Source organism: Colias eurytheme, chromosome 4, assembly GCF_061535395.1.
Source record: "Colias eurytheme isolate Ceu_HAF_F1 chromosome 4, ilColEury1 Martin Lab GWU primary, whole genome shotgun sequence".
NCBI lineage: Eukaryota > Metazoa > Arthropoda > Insecta > Lepidoptera > Pieridae > Colias > Colias eurytheme.
In genome coordinates, this window is record NC_142983.1 from 8853867 (window position 1) to 8866942 (window position 13076).

Here is a 13076-nt window from a genome sequence, read left to right on the forward strand (position 1 = left end):
CAACAGCTCTTACACTAAATTCGGTACGTCATAGCGCTGAACTAACGAACCGCATTCAGTGAAACCTTTCAGTCATGATCGATATTAACGTTAAAAGGTATTAAGGGCAGCTTATATCATGCAACTTTATTAAATTTATTATCATTGTAAAATTTAATACGCTCTATTAACTTTTATATACGAAAAATCCTATTCTATCGAATTAATTTTGCATAAATTTAGGCATAGTGACTAATTGACAGATTATATGGAGCTAATAGTATTTAGTTTCATATTGGACACATTATAATATTAGTATTTATGATCAAAATATAAACTGTTTTCGTAAATATTGCTTATTTATCATTTTTTGCTCTAATATTTGAAATTATCTCTACATAGGTAGTATAAAACGAAGTCCTTGTCCCTGTGTGTATGCTTTAATTATGGAAACAATGCAATGGATTTTGATGCGGTTTCTTTTAGGTAATAGATAGAGTGATTCAAGAAGGTTTTAGTATATTACTAGCGACCCGCCCCGGCTTCGCACGGGTGCAATGCTGATACTAAATACACTACAGAAAAATTGTGAACGTTGTATAGGTATAAAAATATAGCGGCCCGCTCCGGCATCGCACGGGTATAAAATACATAGCCGGGCGGCCGCAAACGCTACGTCCTGCAATTTTTAAATCTGTAATATCTTCGAAAATATTCACTTAAATCATACGGTGTAAAGGGCCATATAGATCTATATTAAATGAACAATGTATCCATGGTATTTAATTGGTTAAGGATTAATGCTGTATTGGTTAAAATCGCTTCGAAAATTAGCCATTATTTGTCGTAAAAAGTAAATGACAAAAAAAAGTTATTGTGGGTTATCCATAAGAGATAGACATATACCATCGCGGACTTTTCTGTAGACCTTTTCAATGTGTATAATACTTAGTACATTATTTTGATAAAACTCGTAGGGTTCAGCCTGCGTTTGCAATGTAAGCGGAATAAATGTAATTTTTTACGACATCACATTAGAAACCTCAAAAATAACAGTACTTCTCCACTACTTAATGGATCTTATTATACATATAAACCTTCCTCTTGAATCACTCTATCTATTAAAAAAAACCGCATCAAAATCCGTTGCGTATTTTCAAAGATTTAAGCGTACAAAGGGACATAGGGACATAGGGACAGGGAAAGCGACTTTGTTTTATACTATGTAGTGATAATTTATTAGGTTTTAGATAAAGCAGGTGAAGCCGCGGGCGGAAAGCTAGTGAAAGAATAAAATAAAGTAGGGTTCGTGTTTATTAATGAGTTATGATGATTTTTAATCCGTTTAAAGTCTATCTTATTTTTAAATCACCTCAAAAAATCACATTAATATCATTTTTTAATAAGTAAGCACATACAAATTAGTTGTACGTAATATCAACACAATAAATATAACATTAAATTCAACAAATCATCTTATTAAACATCAAATAGAAACATTCCAGCGCTTTTGGCAACTTCTACGAAACGCTCCAACTCCACTCAGTGATTTAAATAAAGTACCAATAAAGGGAAATTGGGTGAAAGAATTCGCTTAGAATTCTATAATTTCCGAAGACATGGTAAGAACCCATTTTAGTTTCAATAGATATCGGGGAATGCACTTAAAAAACACTTAAGTGTGGATGGATTAAAAACGCATTCTAACTTGAATCTAAATTGAATATCTTTAGATTCTCTTTAGATACTATAATTATGTCATTTTCTTGTACTGAAAGTACAATTAGCAAAATTAGTACGTTCGTTGTTTTTGTATTATTATCCATTTCCTAGAAAGTTGTTTCAATGTTACCATGTCTACTGGACAAAATCTGAAATTTTACAGAATGATTTTCTAGAAAATAGCTAATTAGGTAATAACGTTTATAAAAATGATTATACTTTCTGACCTTATTATTAATGGAGTATTTTTATTACGTTCATACTGTAATAATTTTACTTGTAGATTTAATTGAAGATAGCTATCTCAAAATTTTTGAAGTGAAAACTTCTTTAGCGGCGTTGAGCACTTTTTCTGTAATGGGTATAAAATCTTCAACTCGCGTCAGGACACGTGATCTGATCGAAAAAGCGTATGACGGATACCATTCCAAAATATCAAACATGCTCAACGTTAATAATCAAGTTTTCACTTCTGCCGGCACTCCCGGAGTGAAACCCGTCTTTTTTAATAAATTAAATGATTAGATATAATTTACAATTAACAAGTTTTATAGGCACATATATATCTATTATGTCTATTGATAACGATATCAACAATTTACAAGGAACCTCAGAGAACGATATAAAAAGGATTTCTTCCACAAAACAAAACATAAAAGGGATTAAAAAGAAGATGGAAATTTGTATCGGGAACAGCGCAATAACGTGAAGTGTACTCGAGTGAAGCCGCGGGTGAAAAACTAGTTATGAAATAAAATACATTTTATTCTTAAACAAACACAATATTCGTTATAACGACCATTTTATTTCAATATATTATACGAATGAAATGTGTGAAAATGAAGTCTAATATACGCCATATTTTAATTAAAATGGCAGATGTATTTGCATCCAAATAGTTTTGTTCAGCGGGAACTTAATACTTTGCTAACGAAGCTGTTTTCACGTACCTACGCGACAAAAATAGCCGACTATTTTATTTAATCCAGCCGCGTGCGAAATCTCCTGACAATCCTGTTTTTCTATATACTCGGCCTGCTTACAGAATTTTGTAAACAACCCAAATTTTCTAGCTATATAAATATTCCACATTGATATAATTCTCTCAGCCTATTTACAGTTATAAATATTAATTGCTTCGTTATAAAAAGCACATTTCAATAAGTGGAACATTTTGAATATGAAATGAAATTAAAAATTTAATGATAATTTCATAGCGGGAATAAAATGACCTACTTAAAATGTAAGTTACAGTTGCTTTTACGTGCGGTCTGTATACATAAAACGCCTTGCATCATGAATAAAAAGTTGTTTGGCAGACTTAGGAATAAAATTGTATTTTGATGTGCTTATAACTGTATTTCTAAAATAACTCGTTGAGATCATAGTGAAATTTATAATAAAATATAATGATACATCGGTAAGAATAAATGTGATGTTTTTCAACAATTTACAATTTTTTCTGTTATAAAGATAGAGATAGATTAACATAAAAATATCAAAGAAAAATAATAATTTCAAAGTTTTACGTATATTGAATCGATTCATATTATAAGCAAAAAAATTGAGAGTATGAATTACCGTATGGTACTTTCATATGAGCATAACGCGAGTGACGCCAGCGGCTCCGGGGAGTCTTACAAACCACGTGACACGCGCACATAAATTATTCAGAAAATTAGACACTTCACTATTAAGCCACCACGTCTCTTAATTATTTCATGGAAAACTATTTTAGCTATGCCTCGCTTCAGCACGTAAAGACAATGAAATATGTTAAATTCGTGATTTAAAATGTTAAAAATCAAGTTTGTAAGAATGGCATGATAATTTAATATAGAAACGGTAGTCAAAAAGCACTAACTGCACATTAAACGAGTCACTTAAACAAACTAGACTAATAATGTAGCTCTTAATAATATTGATTCGAAAGGCCTTCTTTCGTTACGAATAAATAACAAAATTATCGATAAACTAATTTAAAAACTAAGGAAGTCGAATTAAATTCACAAAGTGTAAACTGAGGAATAATAATAATCAAGAATTTATTAATAATTAATTAATACAAAATTTCGCTGTACTTGACTAATGTGCTAAAGAGTTCCATTAATGACATCATTGAAGACCTCGTGCACAAAAACCTTATTAAAATCCGTTAATATTACTTTAAAATCAAATAATATTTTCTCATTTCACGAACCTTTCCTTTGAGTTTATTATAACCGAGTCGTTAAAAGTAATTGAGTTTCGTAGATACCGGATATCTTTGTGTAACAATGTTATTTTATTTACTAGTAAGGTATGTATAATGTATTTTATATACCGGGAGATAATGAATAATTCACGATGAGTACATTATTTATTATTATTAAGTACTTGTTGCCAGAGGGACTGTTCTATTTTCTGTAAACGAGTGTGTTATTTTTGTAAGTTGTTGAACTGTATTTTAAGTACATATTTATTTGTACTTTGGAGTACTACTATTGATAAAAAAATTTATATGTATGTTAACAATAATTATTACATAACTTGTTATAATATTATTATAATATAGCTTCTTGATGCAATGTTTTTATAATAAGCATGTAAGTAGTTACTACATATTATTATAATAATATAAAGAAAAAAAATATTATTATTTATTTGCCATTTTTACTTAAACCGAAACTGAAGCAATGACGATATTACTAACTACAAATAGGTATTTAATTTTTCTGTTTTTCTTCCTAACAGCTATGATCCCGATTTTTAAATGATGCTATTCAATAGTTTAAATACTATAGATAATTAATGTCAACTTAGATTAGATTATATAAAAAAAAACCTAAATTTCCACACAGACACCAAATTTTCACACAATAAGACAATACACATTCGCACATTAACATTATCAAAGTATTACCAAGGTAGCAGATTAGCCACATCAATTCAAAGGGCTCAGGTGTGATAACACCCGTGAAGGAGCCTGTAAAGTATCTCTCAATCGAGTCGAGTTCAGTATGTTACACCAGAATTGGGATCGTTGAGAGTAGAAAACGGGGAAATAGGATGTTTGTGTTGTAATAAATACAATAGAGAATGAGGAATATTAAGTGTTGAGTGTTGTATCGTACTATTAAGCAATACGTTCTAAATTGAGTAACTATTGAGTAACTAGAGCGGTGGCGAATTATTTCCTGCTGTATTTTAGCGACTCAAAAGTGCTCAATTTGAATAAATAAATGTTTTAGTGTATTAAAAATGCAAAGTACTTACTTAAAATACTGGCAATAATTTGTATAATCTGCATGTAACAATTTTTTTTAATTTTGTGAATTGGATTGCGTTTTTGTGTCAATAATAATAGATAACGAATCAAATATTTATAAGACTTTATTACTTCCAATCCTTCTCAATCAATTTGATTCATACGAGTAAATTGGTTTTAAGAGAACCTCACTCAATAATACAAGATTAAAAGTTTTAATGCCAACCCTTTCCTAGAATTTTCTTTAGACGTAAGTAAACATCTTTGGATAATAGCTATTTCTTTAGTTAAACAAGTTTCAAAGACATCTTATTGAATGGGAACAAACAAATTAATTGCAAAGAACAAATAGTTTTTGTTAAAGTATTAATAGAACTTACTATTCCTTTGTTTGTGTATCCATTCTTAGTGTAAAATATATTGTATTTGACTGATAGCTCGTTAAAGGTGCACTCACACACATCAGTCACCGTCAAGTCACCGATGACTGATCGGTGACGGTTTGTGTACGTATCCACAAACACCAGTCACCGTCATGTTGTCCGTCAGTCACGTCGCCGGTTTGACTGAATCATTGAACACATACATCAGGTTAGTCAGTGATTAGACGTGTGTCATGCTAGAGAACAAGTAGCAATTGACGGTAGCACGACGCTGACTGAACTGAGACGTGACGGCACCGGGTGAGTGGGGATAAAAGTATGATACATGTATGGAAAGATTATTTGACGTGCCTGACCGGGGACGTCACTGATAGATTTCGTGCCGGCGACTGTCGTGTGGGAACAGAGTCATACTAGAACTATTGATACATATTTTTTTTTAATCCTGTCCGGTGACGTGCCGTGACGGTGACTGATGTGTGTGAGTGCACCCTAAATGAAATAACTTGATATCGTAATAGTATTATCTTGTGTTTTATTCATGTTTGATATTTTTTTAATAAATCGCGTTTAAAATCCGTTAAAATCTTTAATTTCTAAATGATATCGTAATATTTTGAAAGGTTTTTATAAGTTTTAATCAAATAGATTTAAAAAACAATGTCAAATTAAAAAACTTATTTTAAATATGTATATTGTATCTTGTATCCGAAAATATAATTTGTTAGCATCTGTTATTCTTTTACACAAAAACTACTGAATCTATCTAACTAAAATTTGGTATGCAGATTGATCGTAGCCTAGAATAACGAAAAACTAATACCATAAAGGCTTTTTGTCTGCGTGCAATGACAGCTTAAAATAATATGCCTGAATAAACATCGATACCTTTTACACCCACCTGCTTAGTACAGTACATGTTTATAATATTTATTATCAAGTATTTAGTTTGATTCTCGTTATGTTTATTCTCCAACGCTCATAAAAAAGCTCATTCAATGTACAAATAATATCATATTGATTTTAGGATTAAACTTCATAATATTATATGAAATCGCCTGTAACCATAATCTAAGAATAACGTGTCACCTCAAATAACCTTTGAAATTATAAAACGGCTTAAAATCTCACGAGCGATGAGAAGTGGTATACTGATCCCAATTTTCAATAATGTGGGTAATTTTTTATCCCGAAATGGTTTTCATTATATGGTAAGATCCTCCAGAGCTTTTCGCACGAATAAGCTGTGACGTTACAAACACATCTTTAGTAAGAGTCGTACTATGTCGCGCTGAATACATACGGAGAATTATTTAGACCGCACACGCTTTAAATTGTTCGTACTTTTTACAGCTGAAATCCGCTGCTATTCGTGGTTATGATGTTAAAGAGCTTCTAATCGAAGAAAACCACCAAGCTGTGGTGTACGAAACTTCAGCAATGTATGTTCTAGGTTTTTATTGAAGTCGATGATAAACAAGGTGGCATTATTAATTATTTTCAGAATCAATTTTGCTGAAGTTAAATAGAAAAAAAAATCAAATTGTTGCTGCATGATTGCATATCTTGTGATAAAATCACAGGTAAAACGTAAAGTTACATTCTTTTATTGAGATACGATTGAGCACTAGAAAATAAATGTGCAATAAAATATTAAGTTATAACAAAGTTTGGGTGACTCTCCTTTCCTGACTTACACGTTGATATAATTAATAATTGTTGTCCTTAACAAAGTAACGAGCCCTGTATTTCATCCATCAAAACAACGGGCAGCGCCAATTTTTCGTAGCGTGCTCGTGCCTAATTCAGGCCAATGTGTTCCGGATATGAACCATTCGTTCGTAGGAGGTTATCTTGCACTCGCGTTCTGCGAACGTTTGTCACGAGAAATGTACCAGAGGATTATTTTAACGTACAATCTCGCATGCGTTGCTTCAGTTTAGCTCTGAAAGTAAATTAGTTCTTGCTCCTGCATAATTTTGTCGTTTTACCGTTTTTAAAATGTGTTTGTTCTTTTAAATGTGGAGATTGGTGATGTTTTCAGTGATTTTCATGGAATGTTTTTAATGTTTTAAAATATCTTCGCGGTTTGCTGTATGTATATGAAGTGAATTAAACAATTGACACTGTTATAACAATTATGCTTCACAACACCTTTTCCCTCTTCACTCCCTTGCTTTATTACTAATTAATTATTATATGGTTCTTTGAAGAGTATGTAGGTGGACTAATTTATCCGAAATAATAATTGTCAACAATTAACTATTGCTTGTTCTAGAGACAAACTTCATTTCATCAAAAGGTCATATGTTAAATATTTTAAAATCTTAATACATAAAGGCGAAAGTTTGTAAGTATGGATGTATGGATGATGTTACTCTTTCACGTAAAAACTACTGAACCGATTACAATGAAATTTAGCACACATATAGAGGGTAACTTGGATTAACACAAAGGATAGGTTTTATCCCGGAAATCCCACGGGAACGGGAACTATGCGGGTTTTCCTTTGAAAACGCGGGCGAAGCCGCGGGCGGAAATCTAGTTAAACATAATTTAACTTTCCATTTCAATATTTTATGCACAAACATTTATTAAACTTTATTTGACTTTGATATTTGATATATTTTGATCTATATTTTTATTTTAATAGAAAGCCAAAACGAAGCAAAATATGATACACAATTCTATTTCAGAACCTAAATAAATAGCGTATCACGTTCAGCGGAAATCACAAAAAGCTTTGACATTTCCAAAGGAGTCGCTAAAACACAGGTAAAGCGGGGCGGTATAATTGTATAGGATATAAGTGATATAACCCATTTTCAGTGGACGTTATCTCTCGCACGTGGTCGTACCTTTAATGTCAAATAGTGCTCGCAAGATTGTGAATGGTACATAAGATTTTACGATTATTCGAAATTTAGACGGCACACTGTTTTAAATTCTGATTTTTGGGTCATGTAAAACTTGGCTAAGAAGTAATTTTTTAGTATCAATTAATACCATATATAAATATTTAAATAGGATAGGTTCTTGAACATGTACTTAGTAGACAGAGCAGCTAAATCGTTTTTGAAATACGAACTAATTTAATTCATTTTATTTACCTTTCTTACCATTATGTTTTCTGCGAATGAATAGAAAAAGCTTCCTAAGATTCAAATTTTGAATAATAAAAATTTTACATTACGAAAATTTACATAACAAAGATGCAATTGTTTTAGAATTTTACTGACCGATACCATAGAATATGCCTATACTCTCACGCGACCCAATACGTCAGCTGTTCCAAATTAAAATTACTTTGCAAAATTCTATGAACATCGTTTATATAATATTATACTTATCTATTGAAACTCGGTTATATTATATCGTATTTTTTTAACTCAAAACATGAACAATCACCATAATAATATATCATAATATTATACTACGATTACGTGTTACCCATAAAATCTAAAACTTTACTCACACATAAATATCTTAGATACCAGCTCTCAGCGAAAGATTTCGATGAGAAATTCAATTATAGATTTTTATTTTCACCTCGAAGGAATATTTTGAAGGCGTCGTTGGAAGTGTAAACGAATTAAACTTATCCACCAACTTCGGAACCACTAATTAGGTTTTCTCTAACGCTACAACTCTATAGACATATTTAGTTTGATAATTTTATTGGGTACGTGAAATTGGGTTCAGTATTTAAGAAGTTATTTTTCATATAAATATTATTTAATGCGCTTATTCATGTGATCACTAACGTCATAATATTATGCGCCTTAGTTTAACTCATTTGCTAATGCACACTAAATAATTATTAACTTGTTAATTTTTTATTCAAAGTCGAACAGCTGTTTTTGTTCTAAAACATTCATCCTCTCAAGTCTAATCGAAAACGTTCGCTAATTTATTAGTAATTTAATTAAAAGTGTCCAATACTGGTAGAAACAAATAACAGATGTAAATCTGATTTATTTTCATCTATAACAGCGAGCAAACAGAACCATGATTTTGGTTCATAAACAGGTGAAATAAAATTAATAACCAAACTCTATATTTACACTAAAGATTCTCACCATCGACGCATATGTATGGCAAACATTAGAAGCACTCCCCAAGGATACTTAACAGGGTCACAAACATTCCTCTGTTCAACCATTTGACATCCTTACAGGGAATATCAAAGAGGTTTCCTTTAAAAACACTCTAAGCCAGTTTCGGCGACTTTCAATGGAGCGGTAGGTATGAATTTATTTATACGTCGACCCTCGCTTAGATAAATCTTTCATTTTACACACTCGTATCTCGTTATGTTTTTATTGAAACTGCCCAGTCTTAATCTTATATATTATGGCTACGATGTAAGGGTAAATGTCGAATTTCATTCATTTAAAATCAACAATTTTGTGTGGTGTATGAAAGTCATTATGCTAAATGGCGGACACGTTAAGAGGCTTTGTGAATGAATACAATCGAGTGGGTTAAATAAATAACGCATCATTATGGAGAGGATGTATTTAAATACTTTAAGCGGTCATTTTGTATATTGGTGTATTTTGTTTTATAAATTTGTAATTAAACAAATGTTATAAAATGGACATGAATACGGATTATGTGTTTAGTTTTCTCTAAATCAGTTTTTACTAAATATAGTGTATCACTTACCGTACGTATCACGACGTAATGAGGGTTTACAAAATTAGCCGTATTTTAAAACTAAAACATAGTGCTGAAGCATGATAAACACCGGTACGTGTACCGTACCGTAGCTGTGATTAAATGCAATTTGTCATTTTGGCCATTCGCCTGTGACGCGAGCCGACCAATGGCGAGTTTTAAATACTTACAGAACTTTACGCTAGTGTTATGGCTTTACCAGATAGAACGCGTAATAAGCGCATCAGAGCGCTGATCTGTGTGCTAAGTGTGAGTTTTTGCTCGCACTCGATCGCGATAAAGTTAACTCAGATTTCTATGAAATTGAAACAGCGCCGCCTAGCTTCCCCATACGTCCGCTAGGGATTCCGCTGGGCGCTAGGGGTCCGCTGTTCGATTTCCCACTAATTCGGTTGTGACGCAAACGCGATAGTAACGTTTCGTACTCGATCAAACTCACACTAGGGGTACTGATGCCACGCTACGACGTGTAGTGTCGTGCTACGTCAAGCTACTATTATGTATTCTGTTGCTACGCGATCATATTAATCGTCAAACAGAGCGACAGCCGACAACCTAGCTACGCGCCTACGCGTACTGTGCGATACAACGCGTTCTATCAGCTCAGTCCTAATCATCGAGTAGTACAGTACATTTCGATGTCATAGCCTGGCGTCAGATAAGCGTTCTGACACGCGCCAAGAACTAGTACTATCACAAAGCCTTTATTAATAACACGCTTGGGTCAAACATTTTTAATTTCGGTTTTATCGGAAATATATTGTGAGGATCATTTTTTATTAAATTTACGGGAAACAACGAAGTTGTGAGAGGAAATTGAACGGAGAAGTTATATCGATGCATGATACGGTTAAAGTTATTAATTGGTCATAATGAATTCTGAAGAAAAGGTTTTTATCGGTAATATATGGAAAGGCTTAATGAAATGAGGGGCGATGTTTTTATGAGAGAATTTATTGCAGATGATAATATCACTTATAATGCAGTGTGTCTTTAATAAATAATTATTCTTTGCGAACTATCACATACCTAATAATAAGATCATATTATACAAGTGTATGTAATCAATGCAGTTTTACGTTTTTGTTTTAGAACACAAAATAGGTTAGAAAATCATTAAATAAATCATTGCTCAGTGTAAAAGCAGTGGTTAAAATACAAAAAAAAAACATACTTAAACACTATAAAGGATTTATTCTTTTACAGTTTATACATGCGACATAAACGTCCTTAAATTATATATTATAATATAGATAAAAAGCTAAGCTACTTATTTTATCTATATTGGTTTGCGACCATGCAGTAAGTAAGAACGCTAAAAACCGGGTAAAGTTACGGAAAAATATATTAGTGCTATAAAATACGTTGAAGAGATGTTAGTCTGAGGGAAGCTTTTAAATGTATTTCTAGTGTATAGCTTGCTATTTTACACATGTTTTATTATTGTTATTTGTACCAAAATATATTATATTACAGCCTTCATTACATAAACTTAGGGCCGATTTTTCAATGCTTGGATAAAACTTATTCGTCGAATAATGTATAAAACTACCATTTTAAAAACGTATTCTAATTGCCCGTATTTGACAGTTTACACGTGACATTTTAATATTATCGTGTAATACTTTATTGGACGGATAAGTTTTAGCCAAGCATTGAAAAATCGGCCCTAAAACAATTAAATTTAATAACCTATAGCGACGTGTAGAAATATAGGTTAATGTTTTAAACATAATAATATAGTAGGCAATATTAGTAATTATGAAATAATTGCATGTGTAAGTCCAAACATTAAATATTGCATGGTATGATGTATTTTATTAAAAATAGAAAGACGTAAATTGTAGCACGTTATATATTTTATAGCTACCTTAATAGTTTCGTTTTTCAGAAGTTATTAAGGCCTTTTCTAAATGAATTATGGCGTACACTCAATAAAGAGAGTAGATGCGTAAAAATTTTCAAATATTTTGATTGAAAGAATAATTTAACGAATTCAAAATTCAATATTTAAAATGTTTGTTAAATATAATACCAAAAAGGGTTTAGATATATTTCAAATTAATGTTGTACGTTATTTTTATAAATTTGATCGCAGTTTCTCTCGTGCACGGCTATTAACCTAATGAACCTAATTGGAAAAAAAATTGATACTATAGATTTTTAGTATCGTAATAGTTAAAAGTTCGCAGAACTGCGTGTGACAATTTAAAATTTGTTAGCGAACTCTATTATCCTGGGGCTCAGAGGCTAGTCAATTTATTTAGAAGTTACGTAATTTGAAATCGCCCTGATGACTCTTAGCTTTTAACAGTCAGCTAATTATGAACTTTGTTAATAGGTTTAGTTCAACTGCTATCTTAATTTCTTTCTTTTGGCGTCTTAAAAACTGAAATTGCTTTTATGGACTCTAAAACTTCACTATTCGTGTTTGTTATGGTAATTTTAAATTGTTTTTGTTTGAAACTTCTCTTAATATATGTTAAAAAAATATTTTTAAGTATGCTCCTAGAGTGTGCTTTCCGCCCGCGGCTTCGCCCGCTTTGTCTAAAACCTAACAAATTATATACTTAAACCTTCTTCGAGAAGCACTCTATCTATTATAAAAAAACACATCAAAATCGTTGCGTAGTTTTAAAGATTTAAGCATACATAGGGATATTATAGAGACAGAGTGATGTGTAGGTACTATCTTTTTTCAAAGAAGTACATTGATTCCAATAAAACATAATAACAATAACATGCAGATGGACAATAAACTACGCGTAAAATATTCAAAACATCGAAAGTAGGTATTATTCTTAAATCCGATTGCACCAAACATCACGACATAAATTAGCCGAATATTACAAAACTGCCATATTCTCTCTTTCCGCTTCAATTTGTGAAACAAATATTATTTCTACTCTTTTTTAAAACTAACAATTGCTGTAATAAATTCGTTACCTGTCGAAAGTTAAACGGGAATCTATTTAAATGTTTCTCGTTTGAAAATCCTTCTATTTCCTAGTGAGTCGTGGATAAGTGAAGAGATTTCCGAACTTAATTCTATTATAACGTCGATG